The sequence below is a fragment of the Setaria viridis genome, chromosome 5, assembly GCF_005286985.2.
Source record: "Setaria viridis chromosome 5, Setaria_viridis_v4.0, whole genome shotgun sequence".
Classification (NCBI taxonomy): domain Eukaryota; kingdom Viridiplantae; phylum Streptophyta; class Magnoliopsida; order Poales; family Poaceae; genus Setaria; species Setaria viridis.
In genome coordinates this window covers 19,977,510-20,003,482 of record NC_048267.2, presented here as the reverse complement: position 1 = coordinate 20,003,482, position 25,973 = coordinate 19,977,510, and the positions used below count along the sequence as shown (strand labels likewise).

At 44.5% G+C, this 25,973-nt stretch overlaps 1 pseudogene; it reads left to right on the top strand.

The window, feature by feature from the left end:
• The window catches only part of LOC140222823 (uncharacterized), a 31,118-nt pseudogene extending 5,418 nt beyond the window's left edge, over window positions 1-25,700 (top strand).
• Window positions 25,701-25,973: the final 273 nt, after the last annotated feature.

Below are 25,973 nucleotides of genomic sequence, written 5' to 3'. Positions count from 1 at the left end.
CCACAAATGTGGGATACAAGTGTAAGAGTATTTAGGACTGGAAGATCAAAAATTTGGAACCAAATTAGTGCCAATTATCTCAAAGGAATCAGAGAAAGAAAAAGAAAAAGATCGTGTACTGTTCATCGTCCGAAAATAGGATTCAGAGAAAACAGCTTCAGAGTTGATTTTGGAAATTGATTTTTGGAGAATTTTCCAAATAAGTGCATTAGAACATCTACACTATATTGAAGTGTGAATCTTGGACTACAACATTCATGTGTTGTTGGCCAGGAACAGTGAAGGGAAGGAAGTCAAACTCGAGCTTAAAGTTAGCACATTGTCATAGTTGTCTGAAACTCTGAAAATGCCTAAGTCTGAACAGCAGCTAGGCATCGACTTTGAATCCAAATTCAGAGCAATGTGGATCAAGAAAGGTACTTGTTCATGAGCAAAATGGAACATTGGGACATAGGAGGACATGTTTAGGAAGAAGTTGGATTGACAGAACAAGATTTAAGTCCTTAATTTGGTTCCCAAATTAAGGTCAATATCACTGTCAAACTGACGAACTGCATTTACAATTCAGTCAACATTCAGAACCAACCCGAGCAAAATTTCAAGAATTCAGTTGATTCGATGTTTATCTCGAGCCGACGCCAAAATAAAAGATGACGGTCATGAGATTATCCTCAACTTCTGTTAAAGCACGGGAAGCCGTCGGATTGAGGATCAACCGTCAGTTCCTTCTGAAGATCACGGGCGCCAGAAGAACGGTGACAGAGCTCCAGACGTGTCGCCGCCGCCGTCGTCGGTCGACCGCCAGGGCAACTAGCTAGGCCACCTCCTCACCACGCAAGCCTACGGGTAGGCCACGGTGTCGTCCATGCGAGGGGTGAATCGCTTGAATAGTTACTGTTCCCGCGCCACCGTTTCACTGCCTCCTCTTTTTACCGCCGCCCGCTCTCCTCTGACCAGTATCACCGCCGCGCAAAATTCTATCACCTCCCCGCAGCTTCCGTCGATTCCTCTCGTCCACTCCCCCACAAACACCCCAACTACACCCCAGACTAGTTGTTGTCCCACATCCATACCGGAGTAACCGTGTTCGCCGCCGCTTCTGTCCGCCGCCGTCGCGCCGCCCGCTCATGGTGAGAACCACCTTGCGCTGCCTTTCTTCCTTCTTGAGTAGTCGTAGCCGAGTCTTTAGGGTCCGAGGATGGAGTAGAAGCAGTCGTTTGAGTCGGTTAAGCTGTTGTCGCAAGGAGCCACGGCCGGCCGAGGGAGTCGCCGCCTGTCGCCGTGGAGGGGATGGCTCCGGCCATCTCCCGGGGAGCTGTTGCCGCGCACAGGGTCGTGTAGGTCTAGGGTTGGTGTCGCGACCTAGTCCCGCCGCCGGGAGGGTGCCGGCCGGCGAGCCGCGCCGCCCCCTGTCGCGGACGCGTTTTGGCGGGAGGTAGAAGAAGCGCTCGGCGCTCGGGCCCGCGCGTCAGAGAGAAGAGAGGGAGAAGGAGCAGGCCGAAGCGGTGCAGCCGGTTGCTGGGCCGCGACGCGTTGGAGGCCCAGTAGCAGCGCGCGCGGTTCGGCCGAAAAAGAAAAGAAGGCCGGAGCAGTTCTTGGGCTGGTGTTGCGGAGGCCCAGGGAGTTACGTGCGCGAGCGATAGAAAAAGAAAAGTGCCGAAGGCCCAGTGAAGCTGGCCGGTTTTCGAAGAGAGGGAGAAAAAGGAAAGAAGGCCGTGGGCCAGTGCTGGGCTGCCAAAGGAGAATGAAAAGAAAAACGGCCCGCGGGGCCCGTCGGAAGGAGGAATAGGGCCGGTCGGTATAGATGAATAGGAAGGTGGGGTCCGCGCCGTGGGGTGCAGTGGTTCATGAGAGAGGGTAGAGAATGGGTGAGTAAGAAAAGTTTTTCGGGCGATTTTCGGGAAAAGTTAGATTTCTTTAGCAAAATAATTCGTTTAAATTCGTTTTACACCATTTTAATCACAGAAATTTGTAGAAGTGTCCAAAATTAGTGAAACCAATTTTGTTAGGCTTATTTTATTTTCCTTTATGCATTAAAATTTTTACACCCTAGGAAAATAATAAAAATTCGGGTATTTATTTAATGCCTTCCTTTTAAGGTAATTAAATAAATACTTAATATTTATAAAATGTATAAAAGGTGAATAATACTTTATTAATCACAAATAATTCTTAACCTATAGGAGGTTAGATTTTCAAGTTAGAGAATATTTACCACTTTTTCAAAAATTAAAAGAAAAGCTATAGGAAGGGTTAAATAAGAAAAATAAAAATATAGGTAAATCTTTTTAGATTTTTGTGTGTGTTTGGCTTGCAACTTTATCATGATAAGTAGTATAGTCCTTGTTGGCTTGCAACTTTATCATGAAGGAAAGTTTGCATTCTAACCCCCTGCATGTATATGTGACGTAGATCCAGAAGCACCGGAAGAAGATTACTGGGAATTTTCAGAAGGATCCTTGGAATCCGACGAAGTGTTTGAATTTGTTCCCTGTGAAGCAAATCCGTCGGCTTCTACTAATCTTTTTAGCGATCAAGGCAAGCCCCGGTGCATTTATACCTGTCTATTTTGGAGTCGTTATTTTATGTGACTAGTCATAGGTTATTTGCTTATTGTATGCACTAAGTCTAGGAGTTGATTGAAACCTATTCTTGTGTATGATCATGCCTTGATTTAAGGACATCTTTGCCACTTGTTCAAATCCTAGAAACTACCCAAGTCTAGAATTGCTTACTTGCTTACATGATTGGTTTACCAACCTTAAGGAAAACTCTTAAGTCATACATGTTGCTTATGAAGGATAGTCCGGAATATGAAAATGGACAGAAGCTAGAGATGTAGTTCTGTCTGCTAGATTAATCTGGTTAAGGCCCGATTCGTGTCTTAACTGTTGATCAAGTGATAAACATCTGATCACTTACTGGGTATGGGACCAGTAAAGCCCAGTAGGTTAGTAAATTCTATGATCAGGAATGCTTCGTACCCGCGCTTGACGTGCTGGAGATTGGCAGGGGTGTAGCCTGAAACTCACATGGAGATCAGGCCAGACGTGGGGTCCCATGTGGGGGTGCATCCCTGGGTCCGGGTAGTTGTATTCCTAATCATTGACTTTGCTAATCGAGAGGTTGTTAGTACGACCTGGACAGTCGTATAATGCTGGTGATCGGGGTACTCTCCTGCAGGATGTAATTAGATCCGGATCGCCGCAATTCTCGGTTGTGAATGCACTTGATCGTTGTTAAGCATCGTAGCATAAAATCATGCGATATAAAATCTCCTATTGCCAAGTGCTGTATGATTTAACAACTATGATTGTTTTACTTCTGTTATCATCTAGAATGGTTAGGTAATAACTTAACTAAAATAAAAGATAAAACTAAGGCCTCACTCGTAGTAAGCTTTTTCGGCAAAATTGTGTCAACCAAGCACACCCAAAGGCTGACATGCATTCCAAAGAAAAACTATTATATTGGTTAGTCGAGTAAGACTTGCTGAGTACCCCGTACTCAGGGTTTTCCCCTTGTGGTTATCTTTTAGAAGCTCCACAGGAGGCTACCGAGGAGGAGACCCCGAAGACCTAGAGTATTGACCTGAGTCTCACAATACTCTAGAAAACAGTTTATCGATGCATCTTCTCCTGAACTATTTATGTTTAATCTTAGAGCTTGTCTAACACTGCATCACTAAGTTTGCCTCAACTTATGTCTTGTAATAACTCGTACCTCTTAATTATGTATGTAAAAATGTAATGTTTGTTGATATTATCCCATCACGGATATTATCCTGATGTATGGTTATGAGACATGCCGTGGATCCTTCGAGGAGTCCTAGGGACACTCGACGGACTACCGGACTTACGCTGTTTTAGGTGCGTTTGGGATAATTGTTGTTCCGACAGCGATTAGGCGCACTTAAACCAGCTTAAGTTGGGCGGTTCCGCCACACATTCTCCCCGCACCAAGGGCATCATACAACATTTTGAAAAGCTAGTGAAGGGGCACGTCGAGGGGCTCGATGATGATTTGCAGGTGACGAATGAGAAGATTGGGCAGTTGGAGGCCACGCAGCTTGCCACCAACACCAAGCTTACAGGGTTGGAGACGTCAGTCGCTCGTATTGACAAAAGCCTTGCTGCTATTTTGAGGCGCTTTGATGAGATGCATGCCAAAACCACTAATGGACATGATGGAGATAACAACAAGGATGAGCGTGTCGAGGACAATTGGGATGATGATACTGAACAAGATGACCCAGATGCTCATGATCGCCGACGACTATGCAATAATCACAGAGGTATGGGTGGTTATCGACGACGCGAGGTACATAATAATGATGATGCTTTCAGTAAGATAAAATTTAAGATACCTCCTTTTGATGGTAAATATGATCCTGATGCGTATATTACTTGGGAAATTGCTGTTGATCAAAAGTTTGCATGTCATGAGTTTCCTGAAAATACACGTGTTAGGGCTGCTACTAGTGAGTTCACTGATTTTGCTTCTGTTTGGTGGATAGAACATGGCAAGAAAAATCCTAATAACATGCCACAAACATGGGATGCTTTGAAACGGGTCATGCGAGCTAGATTTGTTCCTTCTTACTATGCACGTGATCTTTTAAATAGGTTGCAACAATTGAGACAGGGTGCTAAAAGTGTAGAAGAATATTATCAGGAGTTACAAATGGGTATGCTGCGTTGTAACTTAGAGGAGGGTGAGGAACCTGCTATGGCTAGATTTTTGGGTGGTTTAAACCATGAAATTCAAGACATCCTTGCTTATAAAGATTATACTAACGTAACCCGTTTGTTTCATCTTGCTTGTAAAGCTGAAAGGGAAGTGCAGGGGCGACGTGCTAGTACCAAGACTAATATTTCTGCAGGAAAATCTACATCATGGCAGCCGCGTACGACTACTTCTTTGACCGGACGTGCACCTCCACCCGCTCACTCTCCGAGTCGGCCGGCACCACCATCTCTGTCCAGCGACAAGCAACGTGCTCCTCCCACAAATTCAGCAACCAAGACTACCCAGAAACCAGCCACTAGTACCACTTCGGTTGCATCCACGGGTAGAACAAGAGATATTCAGTGCCATCGATGCAAGGGCTTTGGACACGTGCAGCGTGACTGTCCTAGCAAGCGTGTTTTGGTGGTCAAAGAAGATGGTGGGTATTCCTCTGCTAGTGATTTTGATGAAGATACACTTGGTTTACTTGCTGCTCACCATGCAGGTAGTGAGGAACAACCAGAAGAAGAGATTGGTGCAGAGGATGCAGATCATTATGAGAGCCTCATTGTGCAGCGTGTGCTTAGCACACAAATGGAGAAGGCGGAGCAAAATCAGCGGCATACACTGTTCCAAACAAAGTGTGTCATTAAAGAGTGTTCGTGCCATTTGATAATTGATGGGGGTTAGCTGCAACAACTTGGCTAGTAGCGATATGGTGGAGAAGCTTGCACTTACAACCAAACCGCACCCACATCCATATCATATTCAATGGCTCAACAATAGCGGTAAGGTTAAGGTAACGAGACTTGTGCGAATTAATTTTGCTATTGGATCATATCATGACGTTATTGAATGTGATGTTGTGCCTATGGAAGCTTGTCATATTCTGCTAGGTAGACCATGGCAATTTGATACGGATTGTATGCATCATGGTAGATCAAATCAGTATTCTCTCATACACCATGATAAGAAAATTGTTTTGCTTCCTATGTCTCCTGAAGCTATTGTCCGTGATGATGTTGCTAAAGCTAAGAAAACTAAAACCGAGAGCGAAAAAATGTCAAATCTGTTAGTAGTAAGAAAGATGAGATAAGATTGAAAGGACATTGCTTGCTTGCTACTAAATCTGATATTAATGAATTGGTTGCTTCCACTTCTGTTGCCTATGCTTTGGTATGCAAGGATGCTTTGATTTCGGTTCATGACATGCAGCATTCTTTGCCTCCTGTTGTTGCTAACATTTTGAAGGAGTATGCTGATGTGTTTCCAAGTGAGATTCCAGCGGGGCTGCCACCGATACGAGGGATTGAGCACCAAATTGATCTTATTCCTGGTGCATCTTTGCCAAACCGTGCGCCATACAGGACAAATCCGGAAGAAACGAAAGAAATTCAGCGACAAGTGCAAGAACTACTCGACAAAGGTTATGTGCGTGAGTCTCTTAGTCCTTGTGTTGTTCCGGTTATTTTAGTGCCTAAGAAAGATGGAACATGGCGTATGTGTGTTGACTGTAGAGCTATCAATAATATCACCATTCGATATCGACACCCTATTCCACGATTGGATGACATGCTTGATGAACTTAGTGGTGCTGTTGTGTTTTCCAAAGTTGATTTGCGTAGTGGGTACCACCAGATTCGTATGAAATTAGGAGATGAATGGAAACTGCTTTTAAAACTAAATTTGGTTTATATGAGTGGTTAGTCATGCCTTTTGGGTTAACTAATGCACCTAGTACTTTCATGAGATTAATGAACGAGGTTCTTCGTGCTTTCATTGGAAAATTTGTTGTGGTCTATTTTGATGATATATTGATTTATAGCAAATCTATGGATGACCACCTTGATCACTTAGGTGCTGTTTTTAATGCTTTACGAGATGCGCGTTTATTTGGTAACCTTGAGAAGTGCACCTTTTGCACCGATCGAGTGTCTTTTCTTGGTTATGTTGTGACTCCACAGGGAATTGAGGTTGATCAAGCTAAGGTAGAAGCTATACAGGGATGGCCTGTACCGAAGACTATCACACAAGTGCAGAGTTTCCTAGGACTTGCTGGTTTCTATCACCATTTTGTGAAGGACTTCAGCACCATTGCTGCACCATTGAATGAGCTCACGAAGAAGGGAGTGCCTTTTAGTTGGGGCAAAGTACAAGAAAACTCCTTCAACATGCTGAAAGATAAGTTGACACATGCACCCCTCCTCCAACTCCCTGATTTTAATAAGACTTTTGAGCTTGAATGTGATGCTAGTGGAATTGGATTGGGTGGTGTTTTGTTACAAGAAGGCAAACCTGTTGCATATTTTAGTGAAAAATTGAGCGGGCCTGTTCTGAATTATTCTACTTATGATAAGGAATTGTATGCTCTTGTTCGCACATTAGAAACATGGCAGCATTATTTGTGGCCCAAAGAATTTGTTATTCATTCTGATCATGAATCTTTGAAACATATTCATAGTCAAGGACATCTGAACCGTAGACATGCTAAGTGGGTTGAATTTATTGAATCTTTTCCTTATGTTATTAAGCACAAGAAAGGGAAAGAGAATGTTATTGCTGATGCTTTGTCTAGGAGATATACTTTGCTGAATCAACTTGATTACAAAATCTTTGGATTAGAAACAATTAAAGACCAATATGTTAATGATGCTGATTTTAAAGATGTGTTGCTGCATTGCAAAGATGGAAAAGGATGGAACAAATTCATCATTAGTGATGGGTTTGTGTTTAGAGCTAACAAGCTGTGCATTCCAGCTAGCTCCGTTCGTTTGTTATTGCTACAGGAAGCGCATGAAGGTGGCTTGATGGGGCATTTTGGAGTGAAGAAAACGGAGGACGTCCTTGCTGGTCATTTCTTTTGGCCAAAGATGAGAAGAGATGTGGAGAGGTTTGTTGCTCGTTGCACGACATGCCAAAAGGCTAAGTCACGATTAAATCCACATGGTTTGTATTTGCCTCTACCTGTTCCTAGTGCGCCTTGGGAAGATATTTCTATGAATTTTGTGTTGGGTTTGCCAAGGACTAGGAAGGGTCGTGATAGTGTGTTTGTGGTTGTTAATAGATTTTCTAAAATGACACATTTCATACCATGTCATAAAACTGATGATGCTACCCATATTGCTGATTTGTTCTTTCGAGAAATTGTTCGTTTGCATGGTGTGCCCAACACCATTGTTTCTGATCGTGATGCTAAATTTCTTAGTCATTTTTGGAAGACTTTATGGGGAAAACTAGGAACTAAGCTTTTATTTTCTACTACATGTCATCCCCAAACTGATGGTCAAACTGAAGTTGTCAATAGAACTTTGTCTACTATGTTACGGGCTGTTTTAAAGAAGAATATTAAGATGTGGGAAGATTGTTTGCCTCACATTGAATTTTCTTATAATCGTTCGCTGCATTCTACTACAAAGATGTGCTCATTTCAGATTGTATATGGTTTCTTGCCTCGTGCTCCTATTGATTTGATGTCTTTGCCATCTTCTGAAAAATTAAATTTTGATGCTACTAAGCGTGCTGAATTGATGTTAAAACTGCATGAAACAACTAAAGAAAATATAGAGCGTATGAATGCTAAATATAAGTTTGCCGGTGATAAAGGTAGAAAGGAACTAATATTTGAACCTGGTGACTTAGTTTGGTTGCACTTGAGAAAGGATAGGTTTCCTGAATTGCGAAAGTCTAAATTGATGCCTCGGGCTGATGGACCGTTTAAAGTGTTGGAGAAAGTTAATGATAATGCATATAAGCTCGATCTGCCTGCCGATTTTGGGGTTAGTCGCACGTTTAACATTGCAGATTTGAAGCCATATTTGGGAGAAGAAGAAGAGCTTGAGTCGAGGACGACTCAAATGCAAGAAGGGGAGGATGATGAGGACATCAACACCAACGATACATCCACACCTACACAAGTACCAGTTTCTGGTCCTATAACTCGTGCCCGTCCTCGTCAACTTAATCATCAAGTAAGTTTACTCTTGAGTTCCTGTCAATCCTATTTAGACCATGGAGACGCGTGCACTCTTGTTTTGGTTAGGAATCATGGAGAAGACCGAAAGGGAAACGGACTCGCGCAGGCTGGATTCGGACTCCAGGACAGTACCAACTTGTGATGGTCACCATGGTCGCATACGGACACGGATTGGGGCGTTCAAGTACTTCACGGATTCGTTATGAAGTCTATTTTCATATGGATCTGGACTCAAGTCTATATCTGGTCTGAGGCGGTCGTAATGACTAATTTACTACCGATAGGTTTTCTGGTGCTGCGTCACCTTATTTTGGCCCAATGGGTCGTGTATCAAGTTGGGTCCATTAGGGACATGTCCTAGGGTTGGAGCATGACCCCAACACCCTCCTGGTCGTCCTCCTAGGCATTAATAAGGATTAGAGCCGCCACAAACAGATTGGGTTTTGTTTAGATCAAGTTTAGCTCTCGCTACTTGCCTGTAAGCGCGCGTGCTGGATCAGCCGCCCGTCTTGCTGTCTTCGGAACCCCACCTTATTGAGATTTTGTTGGAAACCTTCATCTTCATCTAGTAAATTCAGTACTTGTTATACTTGTTCTTGCTAGTTCTTCGATTGCTTGCAGGACGAGTGCCCTAGTGGCCGGGTGACGTGCTCCACAAGATCGTGGCAGCCATTGGAGGTGCTGTATCGGTTGCTAAGGCGCAGCTTGGAAGGCTATAGTCAAGCCGTGAACGTCGTCTCCATCCAACAATCGAGTTATCCATGCCTCTCTCATCGAAAGATCGGGAATCAACCGTAGCGGGTTCATATCATAAGTAGCTTCACTGTCTATAGAGTGCCAACGAAAGGCTCCAACCTTCTTCATCGTTTTGCTGTGATGATCAAAACCATGACCAAATATACAAATAACCTGGTAGTATGATGTTCAGTAACTCAACATAAAACTAATTGCTTGAACTATTCAATCCGAGAAGTTCATTGTGATAACTGACAAAGACAATATAGAACATGGGTAATGAGATCTATGGACGCGATGGTGGCAAGAGGAGTATGCTGGTGGCGAGTCTGAACTGCTTCGAAAGCCTTGCCCAAATTCTGAATTGGTAGATCAGCTGCAAGATGGCGCCGATGCTCCGCTCTCGCAGAGTTCCTCGTCCTTCGTCGAGTTCTTCGAGCTTCAGTTTCTTCCCCGATGACGTCAGCAGTGTGCTCATCTTGCGAGACATCATCTGGATGACATTCACATCGTGGGTGTCTATCTCTAGCCCCTTCTTTGTCATCTTCTTTTCCAGCAATGATGGCGAAGACTTCTCGCTTTGGGGAGAAGCTTCCCGAACTAGAGGTGATGACTTTCATGGAGCCACCCTCTTCTGTGATGGGCGACAGAGGAGCTCCCTCCTGGTACGGGAGAGTATCGAGGTAGGCGATGAGGCACGAATCGTCATCCTTGGCAAGAGCGGATGGCTTCATGTTGAGCTAGTAGACAAATCTGCCTTGTGTCTCCTCATCCTGATCCGACTAGTAGTTGAGGTCCTCGATCTTATCCGTGTTGGATTGCGATCTGGACAAGGCCGCCTGATAAAGAATGGCCGTGTTGCAGAGTCCGAACGGGAATCGAATCTTGGAGTAGTCCAACTCACACGATGGCTACTGTGCCGACTCGTGCAAGTCAATACGACTAGTGGAAGAAGTCCAGTTGTACTCAGACTCGTCCCCCCAGCCTCTGACTAGGTCAAAAATTGAACATTCGCCGAAAGTTTCGACGAGATCCTCCAGAGCTTCGCGTTGGAGCTTCATGGTTGGTTGCTTCTTCTCCGGGGCTGGTACGATGTAGCGGCGGAAGCTTCCGGCATCGTCTACGATGCAAACCCAGAGCTGAAGATGAACGTCACGCCTTCTTCGAACGCGACAAATGGCTTGATGATGACTTGTGCCATCGAGTTCACCAGTGGATTCTTGGCGAGACCCCTACCTGGTGCGCCAGCTGTCGTTGTTTAGACCTGGCAACCTACCGAGGCGTGTGCCCAAGGTAGTGTTTGTGGGGCTCGTCAAGATTATGAACTCGAAGGTAAACGCAGACACACGATTTAGACAGGTTCGGGCCGTGTAATAGCGTAATACCGTACGTCCTATGTGTTGATTATATTGGATTGCTATGGAGGGGGTCCCTATCTCACCTTATATATATGGGGGCGGGGTTACAGGTCGGTTGATTACAAGAATACTAGTCACATACGACTAGAGAAGCCCTACCCTATTACAACGAGTATTTTCCTAATCCTCGACTAGTTCTTATCCTTCCATTTAGATCACGCCATCCTACGCCATTGTCTCCATGTTAGATGCGTCTGGGTGTCCAGCCCCATATTTGGGACTGTCCAAACCTTCTGGTGGTCCCATAGATGTATATACAACACTCTGCAAGAGGTTAAGATAATGCTCTACTTTGTCTCTTGAGCTTATGACCTGGATGCAGCTTTATTAATCTCTGTTCTTTGTGAGATAGTTATCTTGTAATAGTTTGTGATCTGTGATGAAAAATATGATAGTGGTTGTTTCTACGGGGAACAACAATTTGTTTTATTGTATACATAAATATGTGTGTTGTGTTTATTATTTTGCCAACCGAATCAGAATTGAAATGAAATCAATTATTTATCAGGCCGAATTAGTTAAATTTATGTCTGCCTTAAGTGGGCTTAGCCCACATATAATTGGGCCAAAAGTGTATTTCATTCATTAATCGGGACTAAAAGGGCCGCAAACAATATGCACAACCTTTGGGCTCAACCCAACAACAAATGGGCCTACCGAAATCAATTTTAGGCTATCACAACAACATTGACTTGTGCGAACAAATTTGGGCTCGACCCAACAACAAATGGGCCAAATTCATTTTATGATAAAATAATTTGTCACAATTGTCATGCCACATCAGATTCTATCCATCATGGCAAAACGGTAGGAGCCAATTTATGACATTTCGTAGGCATCATAGATACAATGATGCACCAAAATAAGGAACGTCACTAGTCGCGGTTTATGACGCTCTATTAATGATGGAGGGTTTTCGTCACTCGAGCGTCATAAATCACAGTTTATGATGCAAAAAATGTGTCTGACACTTTTGGGTTCGTCATAGACCAGAAGATTTCTTGTAGTGAAAACTCGTGGAATTCATTAATGTAAAGCTAATAATGCATAGAACACTATCTATACCCCATTTATTCACCGAGAGTTTGGCGGTTAAAATTTTGAAATAACGTCCACCAACATCAACACCAACAAAATTCCCAACAAAGAATGCACTTGGAGACGATCCATCACCACTGAGCATGATCTTGAACGGTTGGTGGAGAAGGGCTACTTGCAGTGCAAGAAGCTGATCGAGTGGAGATGCACCTATGGGGAAGCGGTTGCAATGGAGATGGATGCCTACAAGATGGTGATGTTTCCACATTTTCTCAAGCATAGCCTAGGAGTTTCGTGTTGCGACTTCCTCTGCGAAATTCTGAACAACTACAAATTTGAGCTCATGCATCTTAATCCCAATGGTATTGTCCATATTGCCACCTTTGTCCATTTTTGTGTGGCATTCTTGGGGATTCGTCCCCACTGGAATTTGCTTCATCATTTCGTCCGCGTCAAGCCACAGTCCAACTCCAAATGTCTAGCAGTAGTTGGCGGTGCTACTATCCAATTGAGGCAAGGCTTTGCTCACAAGTACCTGGAGTACACCCTGAAAGATTCCAACATGGATTGGAAGGAGAAGAGGTGCTACATTGGAAACCATGCCCCATAGCTTCCACCACGGATAGGGCAAAGGCCAATATGGAATAACAGATGGGTGGAGTTGATCAAGAGGTTCGATTCAATCTAAGTGCTAGAATTGGTGAAAAAGATAGCTGATTTGAAGGCACAAGATCTCACTGGAATTTGTGTGGTGTATAGCTAGATGAAGCACCACGTCCATCCGCTGCAGAGGAGGGAAAATTTCAGGTACGAGTACCTTGGTGCAGATGATCCATCCCGAGTTTCTACTAAAGACTTGACTCGAGATGAGATTATGAAGAGGATCAACAAATTTCCGCATGGTGCTCATGAGGTTCCTGTGATTCCTCCCAAATTCAGCATTGAACATTCGCTGAAATAAGTAAGTAGTCATAGACTATAGCCACCGAATACTTATTCTTGTGGAACTTTTGTCTGGCTTGTTGTTCTATGCATAATCTAAAGTGGATCTATACTATTCTCCTACGCCTCTTCCTGAGCTGGCATCTGCTGCTATGGAACCCCCTCAGGTACTAACCATAGAAGAGATGCAAAAGGCAACAGAGGAAGAGGAGCCGGAAGAATTCGAGTCTTCAAGCGAGACCTCATCTGGAGCTGGCGAGTTCCAATTGAAGGCTCAAACATTGGACAAGGTCGGTTCATCATAGAGGTAGGCAAGGGCTCTGCAACGCAAGCTTTTAAAGAAGAACTGTCGTCGCCGCCACGGAAGAAATGCACCGCTATTCAAAAGTGGCTAGCATGTAGATTCAAGGCCAAGTCCTCCGAAAGCATTCCTCCTCAAGTAATTACCATAGAGGAAGGAGACGATCCATAGTATTCAGAGATGCCCAAGGACGTCCCATCGGCCACCATCGTGCCTCTTGATGGTCTATAAATGTCATATCCGACCGTCAACTCTAATAGAGAACAATGACATATCAAACATCAAACTAGAGATAGAAGTTTAATTCTAACTAATTCCACAAGCATTGGTGAATCACTGTTTACAGAAGATTGCGTCTGCATACGGGGATGAAGTATGCTCAAACAAAGAAGAAACACAACTTCAACACTACCTTAAGAGAGCACAAGGATCAAGGGCCCACAAGACAGAGCAAATCAACTCAATCCCGCGGGAATCACTAAGGATCATCACAAGGGCCCACCTGGCAATAAACCAGAGGAAGGCGGCCGTGGGGAGGCGTGACCTAGGGTCGATCGAACCCCAAGTTCGGCCAAACCTAGACGGGCTCCCCTCAAGCCCAGCTTCCACATGGCGCTCCCTCATGCATTCCCCAAGGCAGTTGCTGAAGATTCCATGAATATACCTCCTAGGAACCACCCTCTTGCACATATATAACAAGGAGGAGGGCACTCTCTCATACCCAACAAGAAGAAGAGAAGAGAAGGTCTCCACTCCTAGGCCTAGAGCTACTTTAATAGCGTAGATAGGGAGTGAGTGAGGATGTAGTTCAGAGAAGTGTCGTGTTTGTCAGCAATCTTCCTCGGCTTGTACCTCATTGGATACGATCCATTTGAGTAAGTATCCTAGTTTGTCTACAGTGGTGAGTTCTTTGGCTGGGCTAAACTTACGTTGCTAGTCGTTTGTGGGTTCATCGTTCGTTCTTATAGTGGATGCTCTAGTTAAGGACTCTTGATAGAGAAAGATGTTCCTAGCTGAAGCTAGAGTAGTAATTGATAGCATTGACATGATGTCTAGGCTATAGGTTACCTTTGTTTGCCTCATTCCCCACAGTCTGAGAGGTAGGCGGCATGTGGTGACATCCCTGTCCGTCCTTCGTAGTCCTCCACGTTTGAGTTCGACGTAGAGCTACAAGCCGGATACACTTGACAGACCAGGGTTAAGCCAGTACCCGAAGCAAGCGTTTAGTAACCAAGCTTAACCTTCCTGGAATCTCTATCTTTAGACAACCTCGCTACCCAGGCCATTCTACCTCTTGTCATCTTTGGGTTGAACTAGCTAGAAGGACTTTACACTCCCGCTCCCTGGGAAAATACAATACCCTTGTTGATATAATTAATGAATGCAAATTAATCCGCAAGCGCACGAATACCATTGTAGCTTTCACCTCAGAGTATTTCAAGGGTTATCGAATCCAAGGGAACATGTGTGTATACCTACGACTCTAGCATCCAAGAACAACCAAGATAGATATAGGCGAAAAGTAGAGAGGATTCCTAAGGACAGCACTTGAGGTAAGTTAAAGGTCGATCTCTATTATTGCTACATGCTTCAGGTACCGACTTACTCCTAGTCTGCCAGGCGACTCCAGCCAATAGCTGTACGCTATATACGAATGTGGAGGATTACAAAGGACCAATACGGCTGTCACCTACGACCTACATCTAGCAATTCGTGAGATATAAGGCAAACACAGGTAACCTTTAGTCTAGCACCATGTCTACACTACTGATTACTACCTCGATCTTGGATCCACGCTTATAGAAGATCAAGTAATTTATACTAGATTGAACAATGAACCTGCAAGAAAGAGAACAAATCTCACTTAGATATAAGTACTTCACAAAAGATAGGAATCACGAATACTTACTTTGCTTACTCCGAGGGAAGCCAGCATCCGAAGCGGTACATGATCAGAGCAGAGTGCTGAGGAACTCAGCACTCCTCCGAACTACTCCCTCTCTCTCCCAATTCTAAGCACTAGCCTAAGTAGGGCTTCGCTATGGAGTGGAGCTCTTTCTCTTGTATCTTGAAGTGATGTGTGTTGAATGAAGCTCTCCTCCTCCTTATATAGGCTCTTAGGGTTGGTTTCCGAAGGGAATATCCGGGGAATCTTCCATAACCACCGTTGCAACGTCGATAACTGGCGACATGTGGCGACTGGAGGTGATTGGGGCCATCGGGGGTTCGGCTGACCCTAGGCAACTGCCTTTGGCTAGGACACTGCCTTGTGTGCCCTTGTGTGGGTATGGGGTGCTTGGTGGTGAATGTAGTCGATTTACTCCCATTTGTGGGCCCATGGATCCACGTGCTTGCTCCTAATTGGTTGAGAGTGTGTTTCCTTGCTCTTGATGTGTGTTTTCTCCCTTAATGGACCTGCATATAAATATTCATCAACACTTGTGGAATTTGTTACTAATAACTCCTACCACTACTGTTGATGCTCATCTTTCATGTGTTTATGCAGGAGTTGATGGCCTAAATTTGGTACTTAAGAGCCATCAACAACCCTGAATACTTCCAAGTAAAGTGCTACATCGGTATATCCATGTGCTTGTGGGTTTATTCATGACATAAGAAATACCAACAGTGACCACGGGCAGTGACTATGGAGATCGACAAGTAGTCGAGCCGGGAACCAAAGCAGAGCAGGCAACCGCTAAAGCTGCGAAGGAGAAGTCGCTAGCGATGAAGGATGACGTTGAGGAAGAAATCATTATCGAAGATGGGCCATCTGCCCAGATGGTCGTTGATGACAATCCCTCTAGGCAGCCATCAAATTTCCTCCAAGACGACGACTACTTCCCTAGCTAAGGCTAGCATCGGCTGGTTAAAAAAATTTTGAGACTATAAAAAATGCACCACAAGACCCATCCCCCCTATGAAATACCATCTTTGGTGATGAAAAAAAATCCTCGAGGTATATCTTGTGTGCTTGAGTACTAATTTAAACTTGAAATCTTTTGCTTGATTACTAATGTCTTTGCTGGTACTGAAAAATCTTCGACACTGGAGCTGAAGAGGCATGGTGTGAAACCAAGGAGCAAGGGCTAGCGCCCATCTTCCATAGAGACAAGCACTGCAGCGTCGCTAGCCTCCAAGCCAGAAAGAAAATCCTAAGAGGAGACTCTAGCCCCCAAGCTCGAGAGCTTAATTGAGATGGCAACAAGTTTTGGCACCACGGAGGTAAGAAAAGGGTGACTGCAACAACAGCCCCCGAACTGGAGATGCTGGTTGAGGTGGCAAATGTGGCCGTTGAACCTAATCCTGCGCATGAGTCAGAGCGCATCCGAACAATTGTCAAAATCATGCAAGCGGATCCCACTTCGAGTACGCTAGCGGTGAGGGACACATCTGATGACAATATCAACTTGATTGATGACCTGTTGTTGGCACTGGAGAAGGTGAAGTATATGCTGGAGATGCAGCAAAGGCTAAATAAATATGTCCAGGTAATCATGTCTTGCATATTGTTTTGCATGGCCTGATATTGTTTGAGTTATTCCTTGAGTGGAGCAATTATTAGTCTGCAGGAGGTGATCACCCGCTCCCAGCAGAAATCTGACCTGGCACGCCAAGTTGGGGATGTTGTGTTGATTCCCGCTTCCTTTCCTGGTTTCCTGGTTTAACATCTTCGATGTTTTCCAGTTGCTGCAGGAGCTCCTCGATAGTAAATTGCACTAGCCTCTCATGGTTTTTAGGATTACCGTCAAAGTCTATCCTCTTTCTTCTCCATAGATGGTTGGGTGGAAGGAAACGACGATGACCATTATAACATAGCTTCTTCTTCAATCTCCTTGAGCAAAGATCCTTATCACAATGGACGCAAGCATAATAACCTTTCATGGCTCGCCCCGCCAATGTGTTCAATGTACCATAATCATGTATGAACAATAGTCCTCGCGCTCTGGGGTTAAGCGTCGAAAGAAGTCGACGTGCCTCCGTGGTCCCGCCAGTCCTCGCGCTCAGGGGTTGGGCGTTGGATGGTGGTCGGCATAAAGTGGTTTGCAATGGCTTTTCCTAACCATTAGATTGATTATTCTAATCACTTCAAAGCTCGGGGGCTACTTCATATGGAGTGCATCTTGCGATGCCTTCCATGTGTTTCCCTTCGATCCTTGGGTCGTTTATTTTAAAACAGCTCAAGCCTCTGCGGTTACCAATAATGGTTGCACTCGGCGCGCACCCTCCCGACTTCTATTTTTCTTCTTTAAGCACTGTGAAGCCCCTCTACAACCAAGATGGAGTATTTTCAGCCATAGATATTCAAGGCCTCATTACACATCCGTTAGGTTGCCGTTCGACTACACATCGCTCGGGGGCTTGAGAGACATGGGTACACAGGAGGTCCCACCGACCAGGATTCTGGCCTGCCTAACATGTGGGCCCTCTTCATCCTGGGCGTACGGAGCAAGACATGAAGCTATACGGAGCGCAAGGTAGAAGGCTGGGCGAATAGATTCTGGACAGATATTGCGGGATATATCTTGTAAACCGACTCAAGTCAATTTCCTTGTAACAACTGACTAGGATTAGATTCAATCCGACTCATAACCCTAGGTCATCCGCTAACATAATGCAGCCAAGGGCACCCCTGGGGACATATCACCCAATACCTCGCCATTGCTGCCCTAGCTTTGTCGAGCACATCAATACAATTCACTAGAACACAAGACGTAGGGTATTACACCTCCTCAGTGGCCCAAACCTGTCTAAACATTGTGTCGCGTGTTACTATTCGAGTTCTTGACCTTGCAATCTCCCCCGCCTACAACTCTACCACTTGGGTACCCCCTAGGTAGACTGCCGGTCCACAAATTCAACAATCGGTAACAGGTTCGACCCATGGGAGGAATACGTTCTCCTTTTATTTTCCCTCCCTATTTTCAGCTTATACTTATATGTGGGATCCTAGTTAGTTTATGATGTTTTCGCAGACCTTATATCGTCATAAAACCACCATGTAATAGTGAGTGACATTTTCTATTTAACTTCGATGGCAACCATTATGATGTTTCGTAACTTCATAAACAAATTTGCTCGGATGCAATATTTTATGTTCTCAGCAAAAAATATCATAAACTTATGATAATTTGACATTTATCATAAAATTTCCATCATACATTGAAAGATTTCTTGTTGTGTGCCCATGGCCATCCTGCCAGGAAGGGGACTCCTATATGCCTTTCGGAAGATAAATAAACAACTTATCTTTAAAGCCCATATTAAGGGCATGTACAATATTTTTTTAATATTCATCAATATTTGATGACGTTCATCAACATTTTTTTAAAAATAGTATGGTTCAACATTTTTTATATGTACCAACATTTTCCTTTAACTTTTCTACACTCACCAACATTATTGCTAAATAATTTTTTACACGCACCAACTTTTTTTTTCATTCACTAACATTTTTTTGGCTCACCATTTTTTTACATTCACCAACTTTTTAAAAAAAAATTAAGATAGTTCATCTAAAATGTTGAGATAGTTCGATGGACTGTTATGGGCTAGTTGTTAGGCTACAGCTGGTTTGTAGATGTTTAGGGTCTGTTTGGATGTACTATTGTAAAAGTTTAGCAAGTGCTAAAGTTTAGCCTAAGCACTTCTGTTTGGAGACATGGCGTTTGGATAGAGTTAAAATCAATGAAATGTCACTTTTACCCTTTTTCTCTCACCTCCCACCGTTTCTCTCTCCCTTTTTAGCTTTTTCACAAGCCATTACCACCTATTAACTCCTCCTCACCAGCTAATGCTTTTGCGTGGGCTAAACTTTAGCCCTCCCATTAACTCTCCTATTTGATGGGCTAACACATAAAGATGCTAAACTTTAACATTTTTCACCCATTAGCCATCTCTGAGTGACGGAAACTGTGAACGATCCCTGAGCCAGGAACCTCCAGTCCTTAGCCGTTGCCGGATCACTGGCATGATTTTTAACGGGCCGTTAAACGCCGCGCGCAAGCAGCGTTGCTGCACTTGGCAGAGCCTTCTCGGCTCGTCGCGAGCGAAATAAAAATTCCTCCACGCACCGCGGAGCCAGGATCTTCTGAGAGTTGGGTATTCCAAGCTAAAACAATTATATCATCCAAGTCATGCTCCGAGGCAAATATGTTTGTCTAAAGTCCCTTAGGGGTTGTACTTTGTAACCTTTTACCCAACTTAATTCCTGGTGTGTGTCGCTGTCATCGAAACATGGCTAGAATTAGCAATCGAGTAACATTCATCTTACAATGCACGGATCGATATGCAGGGCTGATTAATTATTAGACTAAGATCAGAGGGGTCAGCATGGAATGAGTTTGGAAATCTTGGTTTCACTCCTCACTAATACGCTTCCACAACTTGCTGGAGGTGCACTTCTATTTGGTTTGTCGCTGTGATGCTGCCTGGGGACACCACTGCGTGCGAGTGCGCTACAACTCCATCTAAAGATGCGTGAAGTTAGGGAATTGCAGCCATGATTAGGGATTTGAGAAAGGCGAATGGACTTTGGGAGAAATGAGGTGAGAGCCTGAGCCTAAGCGGGATGCGATGCTAGCCATGGTAAAAGAATTCATTGTGTTTATGGCAGTTGGCACTTTTGGGTGGAACGAATCAGGCCTTAGCACGGATGATGCTGGTTGGTCCAAGTTGCATATCGGACTCGTTTTACAGTAGGAAAACTAGAATTGCTAAGTATTCTTCAATTAATAAATATACACCTGTATATAGTATGTACATATTTGAGTTTTACTTGGAAAAATCTTGGATATTCCAGGGAATACAAGGCATCCACGTGCCTTCGCCCCAGGCAGCCTAGGTGTTCACCTCGGGCCTGAGCGTGGCCCTGCAAGCCCAAACTCCTGCCACCGCCGGTCCCTAGCGCCTCCCGCCTGGGCTGCCGCACGGCGTCGCATCCAGCGGAGAAGACGTGGAGCAAAAGGCTCGTCGACGTGCTTCTCCTGGGCGCCGTGCTGTTGGTGTGGGGCAGCGGTGGGGCAACGACGCTCCTCGGATCCCTACCGCAACTCGTCGGTTGTAGGACCTTGGGCAAATATCGGTGCTCCTTGGCCTCGCCTCCAGCGACAGCCTCTCGCTCCACCTCCACTACCAGATCAACCACCTAATCACATTTAGATGAGGATCCGGTAAATCGAATAAACGAGTCTGCCTTGGTTTTGGATGCTGTGCTATCTAAATCACGAGAATTTGGCAATTTGGAACTACTGGTTCAGAGCATGCCTATGATCTTTCATTTGGAATCATTAGTTGCAAACATAAGCCATTACTAGACCTAGACGCAAACAATGCAATCATGTGATTAAAAATAGTAGTGGCAACATTATCCATTCTTTTGACGTCAAAACAAGACTGAGTTGTTATTATGGGGACCAAGAGGCCAGAGGTTCAGAATTTGACAGATTCAGTATACGAGGTTGGCCAAACAAAGCGTGTCATACCAATATTTGTGTCGTCAATGAATTAGTAAAAACAAGCTTCTCCTTTTCTCAGTGCTACAGATGCTTGTCGGTCCACCTAGAAAGGTAAAAGAATCTTTCTATGAGATCATAGTACACAGCAACTACTACGCACTTACTCCTTGTACTTCTTCCCGTCAATAAACTACACTTGCAGAACGATGAAGAGATCCAGAAACAGATCAAATAGAAGACTCTGCTGGAGCTACGTGACAATCCTTTCTCATCAACTGGTACAGTACTCAAGCTGTACGGTTTAAAAACTTGAGAATTTCTTATGATGCAATTGTGTAGGATACATGTAGTGTCGGTATGTTGTACCGCCGACTGGTAATTGTACGCCGCGCTTTCCCCATTTTCAATGGCTAGTACACAAAAACAAGGAATTATACTGGTTCGAGAAGATTCCTACTTCTAGTTTTCGGTAGGAGTCCTATTCCTCGGAGCGAATGCACTGAGGTTACAACGGGGTGTTTTCGGCAGAAATCTTGTTCCTTGGAGCGAATGCACTGAGGTTACAACGGAGTGCTTGTAGGCAAGTGTTCGTGTGGTATGTGCGTGTGTGCGACGGAGTCAAGAGAGAAAGTTAGAAGGCCCGGTTCCCTTTATATAGGCCAGGGATCAGGCGACATCTTGGAAGAAAGGAGGGGTCTCCCGACAGGAGACGTGAGGTGGTCGGTGAAAATGGCCTAAGCTCGCGATGTGGACCCTTCCCGTGGAGCCCTTGCGACATAACCGTCAAATTAAAACTCTAATTAAGTCTAATGGCCATCATTTGAACGCATCCGGCTCATTAACTTAATGGTTTAATTTGACAGCCTGCATTCTCCAGTATGCCCTTCGAACAACCACCAGTAGTCTCATGTGAAGGTGAGCGTAGATAGTCCAAACATGATAGCTTTTACACGAAAATAAAAGATACAACACAAGGATGATACAAAAATTTTAAAAAAGAGTTCAAAGACAAGAATAAAACATCGATTTCAAAGGTGGAAAGGAAATAAAGTTTAAAATACAATTATCTATCAACTAACTCTAAAACGGTAACAACGACGAGAAGAAGACATCACATCGAGCCCACGATATGACATCAACGAGAAGTGGCGCCTTCTGAAATAGGGTCTTGACGACTGGTTGTGTGATTTGTTCTGGTATTGACGGTTTGTAGAGCTCGTGTAAGAAAATTCCTGCTGGAACTTCTGCATGAGTTGAGCCCATTTTTGATAATACGTCAGCAGCTACGTTGTTGTCACGGACAACATGATGAAATTCCAAGCCTGAGCACTTGTTCTCTAACTTGCGGACTTCTTTGCAATAGGCGTCCATATTTTCCTTGTTTCGATCCCATTCATCATTGACTTGGTTGATGACGACTAGCGAGTCGCCGTATAATAGTAATCGTTTGATTCCGAGGGAGATTGCGAGACGAAGACCGTGTAGCAGTGCTTCGTACTTGGCTTCGTTGTTTGAGACTTCCCAAAAGATTTGAAGTACGTATTTGAGTTGGTCTCCTTTTGGGGAAATTAAGAGTACTCCTGAGCCGGCTCCTTCGAGCTTGAGGGAACCGTCGAAGTACATAACCCAGTGCTCTGGCCTCTCAACTGGTGTTGGTACTTGGTTTTCTATCCATTCAGCCATGAAGTCAACCAAAGCCTGGGATTTGATAGCTGTTCTTGGTTTGAAGTCTAAAGATAGAGCTCCGAGCTCTACTGCCCATTTGGAAATTCTACTCGTGCCATCTCTGTTGTGAAGGATTTCGCCGAGCGGGAAGTCGGTGATGACTGATATGCTGTGTTCTTGAAAGTAATGTCGCAGCTTCCGTGAGGTGAGCAGAATTGCGTAGAGCAGCTTTTGTATTGGTGGATACCGAGTTTTGGAGTCCGAGAGTACTTCGCTGACGAAGTAAACGGGTCTCCGAACTTTATAAACGTGGCCTGGTTCAAACCGCTCGACTACTACTGTGGTGCTGATGACGTGAGTAGTAGCCGCTATGTATAGGAGCAAGTCTTCATTTGGGGATGGGGCGGTGAGGATTGGCGATTTTGACAAAAAGTCCTTGAGTTGTGCCAAGGCTTTGTCTGCCTTCTCTGTCCATTGAAACTTGTCCTGACATTTGAGAAGCTTGAAGAAGGGTAATCCTCGTTCTCCAAGTCTCGAGATGAATCGATTGAGAGCTGCCATGCAGCCTGTGAGTTTCTGCACATCCTTCATGCTAGCTGGTGGTTGCATATTTGTCATGGCAGATATTTTCTCTAGGTTGGCCTCAATGCCGCGATGGCTAATGATGAACCCGAGTAGTTTGCTAGAAGGTACACCAAAAACGCATTTGGTAGGGTTAAGTTTCCAGCGGAAAGCTCGCAGGCTTGAGAAAGTTTCCTCCAAATCGATGATTAGGTCTTCCTGGTTTCTTGTTTTGACGACTACATCGTCCACGTAAGCTTCTATGTTGCGATGCAATTGCTTTTCGAAGCATATCTGTATGGCGCGCTGATAGGTTGCGCCCGTATTTTTTAACCCGAATGACATTGTTTTGTAGCAGAATGCCCCAAACGGAGTGATGAAGGCTGTTTTGGCTTGATCTTCTTCTTTGAGGCTTATCTGATGGTAACCTGAGTAGCAGTCGAGAAAACAGAGTAAATCGCACCCGGCAGTAGAATCGACTACCTGGTCGATCCTGGGTAGTCCAGAAGGGTCCTTTGGACAATGTTTGTTGAGATCTGTGTAATCGATGCACATTCTCCATTTATTGTTTTCCTTGCGGACGAGTACAGAGTTGGCTAGCCAATCAGGATGAAAAACTTCTTTGATGAACCCAACTGCAAGTAGTTTGGCTAGCTCTTTTTTAATTGCTTCTCGTCTGTCTTGGGAGAACCTCCGGAGGCGCTACCGTTTTGGAGTAGCTATGGGATCAACATTTAGATAATGCTCAATCAGTTCCTTGGGCACACCCGGCATGTCGGCTGGCTTTCAGGCGAAGATATCGTGGTTAGCCCAAAGGAAACTAATGAGTGCGATTTCCAATTTGGGGTCTAGCCCTGTCCCGATCAGAGCTATCTTAGAAGGGTCGCCGGTCTGGAGATCAAACGTTTTGAAGTCTTTCGCACTTGTTGGCTTTACTTTTGTTGGTCCCAATTTGTTTTCTAGGATTTCAAGTTCTATTGGATGAAGTTTCTTTAAGGTTGAAAAAACTTGTTGCATAGGGCTAGGTGCTTGAGAAGTTGCTGCGATCTCCACGGCTTTGGTGTCGCATTCCTAAGATCACCTTAGGTCTCCTTGTAGCGTTAATTCTCCCTTGGGTCCTGGCATCTTGAGTACCAAGTAGACGTAATATGGTATGGCCATGAATAGCCAGAGCTGGTCTCCCGAGTATGGCATGGTAAGAGGTCTCAAAGTCGACGACTTCAAATCTGATGTACTCGGTTCGGTAATGTTCCTTAGTGCCAAAAGTTACTGGTAGGACGACTTGTCCTAGCATTATGGCTGCGTTTCCTGGTACAATCCCGTAAAAGGGTGAGTCTGTTGGAGTGAGCATGTCCATGATGTCAAGACACATTTTTCTTAGTATTTTGGAGAAAATGACATTGAGTCCGCTTCCGCCATCGATGAGTACTTTTGTCAGTCTTGAGCCTGCAACAACCGGGTTGAGTACTAGGGGAAATCGGCCTGGTTCTGAGAAGCTTGTCCATTGGTCCCTTCTGCTGAAGGTTATGGGTACCTCAGACCATTTTAGTGATGTTGGATCTATTGATTCGATGGCCATAATTTCTCTGAGTACCAATTTGCTGGATCGTTTGGATGCGGTACCCGGTATTCCGCTAAAAATTACGTTGACTGTTTTGGAGGCGGTGTGGAAGTCTCCCTCCCCTTCTTCATCCTTATTGACTTTGTTTTTGCCCTTATCCTTTTTCTGGTTGTACTCTTCGGGAGGTGGTGGTGTGGGTAAATCTTGCATTACTCGCGCATGCTGTAGTAGTATATCGTTAAGTGTTTGCTATTTGGGTGCCATGGGCATTGTTTTTTGAGTAGTTTGGTGAAGCTTGGTCCGTCGTCGTGTTTGCGGGATCCTTTCTTTCCTGAGTTAGTCATGGAAGCAACGGTGTTATCAGGTTTGCGTTTGCGGTTTTGGTTACTCGAATAGTTATTTCGAGTATCGGTATTTCTATTCCTGTCCTGTTCGTGACTGTTATTGTCACGCCCGCGGTTGCGATGGGAGCCGAATCGCTCATACTCTTTATCTTCTTCGTCTGCCCATTGTTGCACCATGACTTTGAGATCTTTGACGGTGACTAGTCATCGTCTGCTAAAATCCTGGTATGTTCGACGATCATAGAGGCCATTTTGAAAGCACTCGATGACGTTTGTTTCTAAAATGTCGACTATGGTAGCCTTCTTTTCGAAGAATCGTCGTAGGTAGTCGCGTAGTGTTTCGCTTTCTTTTTGTTTTACTTGAATTAGGTCAATCTTGTTGCCTGGTCTGGTCATGGAGCCCACGTAGTTGTTGGTAAAAGCCTTTGTCAAATCTTCCTAAGAGTCAATTGTTCTAGGTTGGAGTGATTTAAGCCATGTTAGAGGCACGGGTTCCATGCATATGGGAAAATGGATAACTTTTGTGTCATTATTGCCTCCGGCTGCTTAGACTGCCAACGAGTAACATCGGAGCCATTGAATTGGATCTTGCTTGCCATCATACTAACTAATTCCTGTTGGCTTGAATTTTTCCGGTAATCTTGTCCTCATTACCCGCGTTGTGAAGGCAGGACAATGGTTGTAGTTGTCGACTTCACGTTCGTGGTGACTATTGATTATTTACCGTAGATCGCTGAAATGTGATACTTCGTGAATTTTCCTGATATGGCGAAGACTTTTTTAGAATTAGTGCAGCTGGCATCTCCGACGTCCTTATGTCGTATTGGAGCTTCGTGTTTGCTCTGTCCTTGGCTATGTTGCCTTGGTTGGTTGACTACCTCGTTGTTGTTTCCTTAGGCTCTGTGAAGGCCGTTATTGACTGTGGCACCCCTACTGCCGTCTTGATGAGCCGAATTGCGAGGAACAGATGGGATTGATGATTCTTTATCAAGTAGTTTGTAAACTTGTTCTGCGAGTTGTGCAATTAGTCCATTGCCTCGCTGCGCAAGTTGGGCTGTTATTTCATTATCTCTGTCTTGAGGTATGAGAGTTGATATAAGGTTGATTGAGGCAACTGCTGCGAGTGTTGTGCTCTTGGGCTTGTACTACGTCAAATGCTCTTTCAAGATTTGTGATAGGAATGTTTGTGGCTAGTAATTATCAACATTCAGCCCGAGTAATGTTTCGTATCTTCCTTTGGTTTCTTTGAT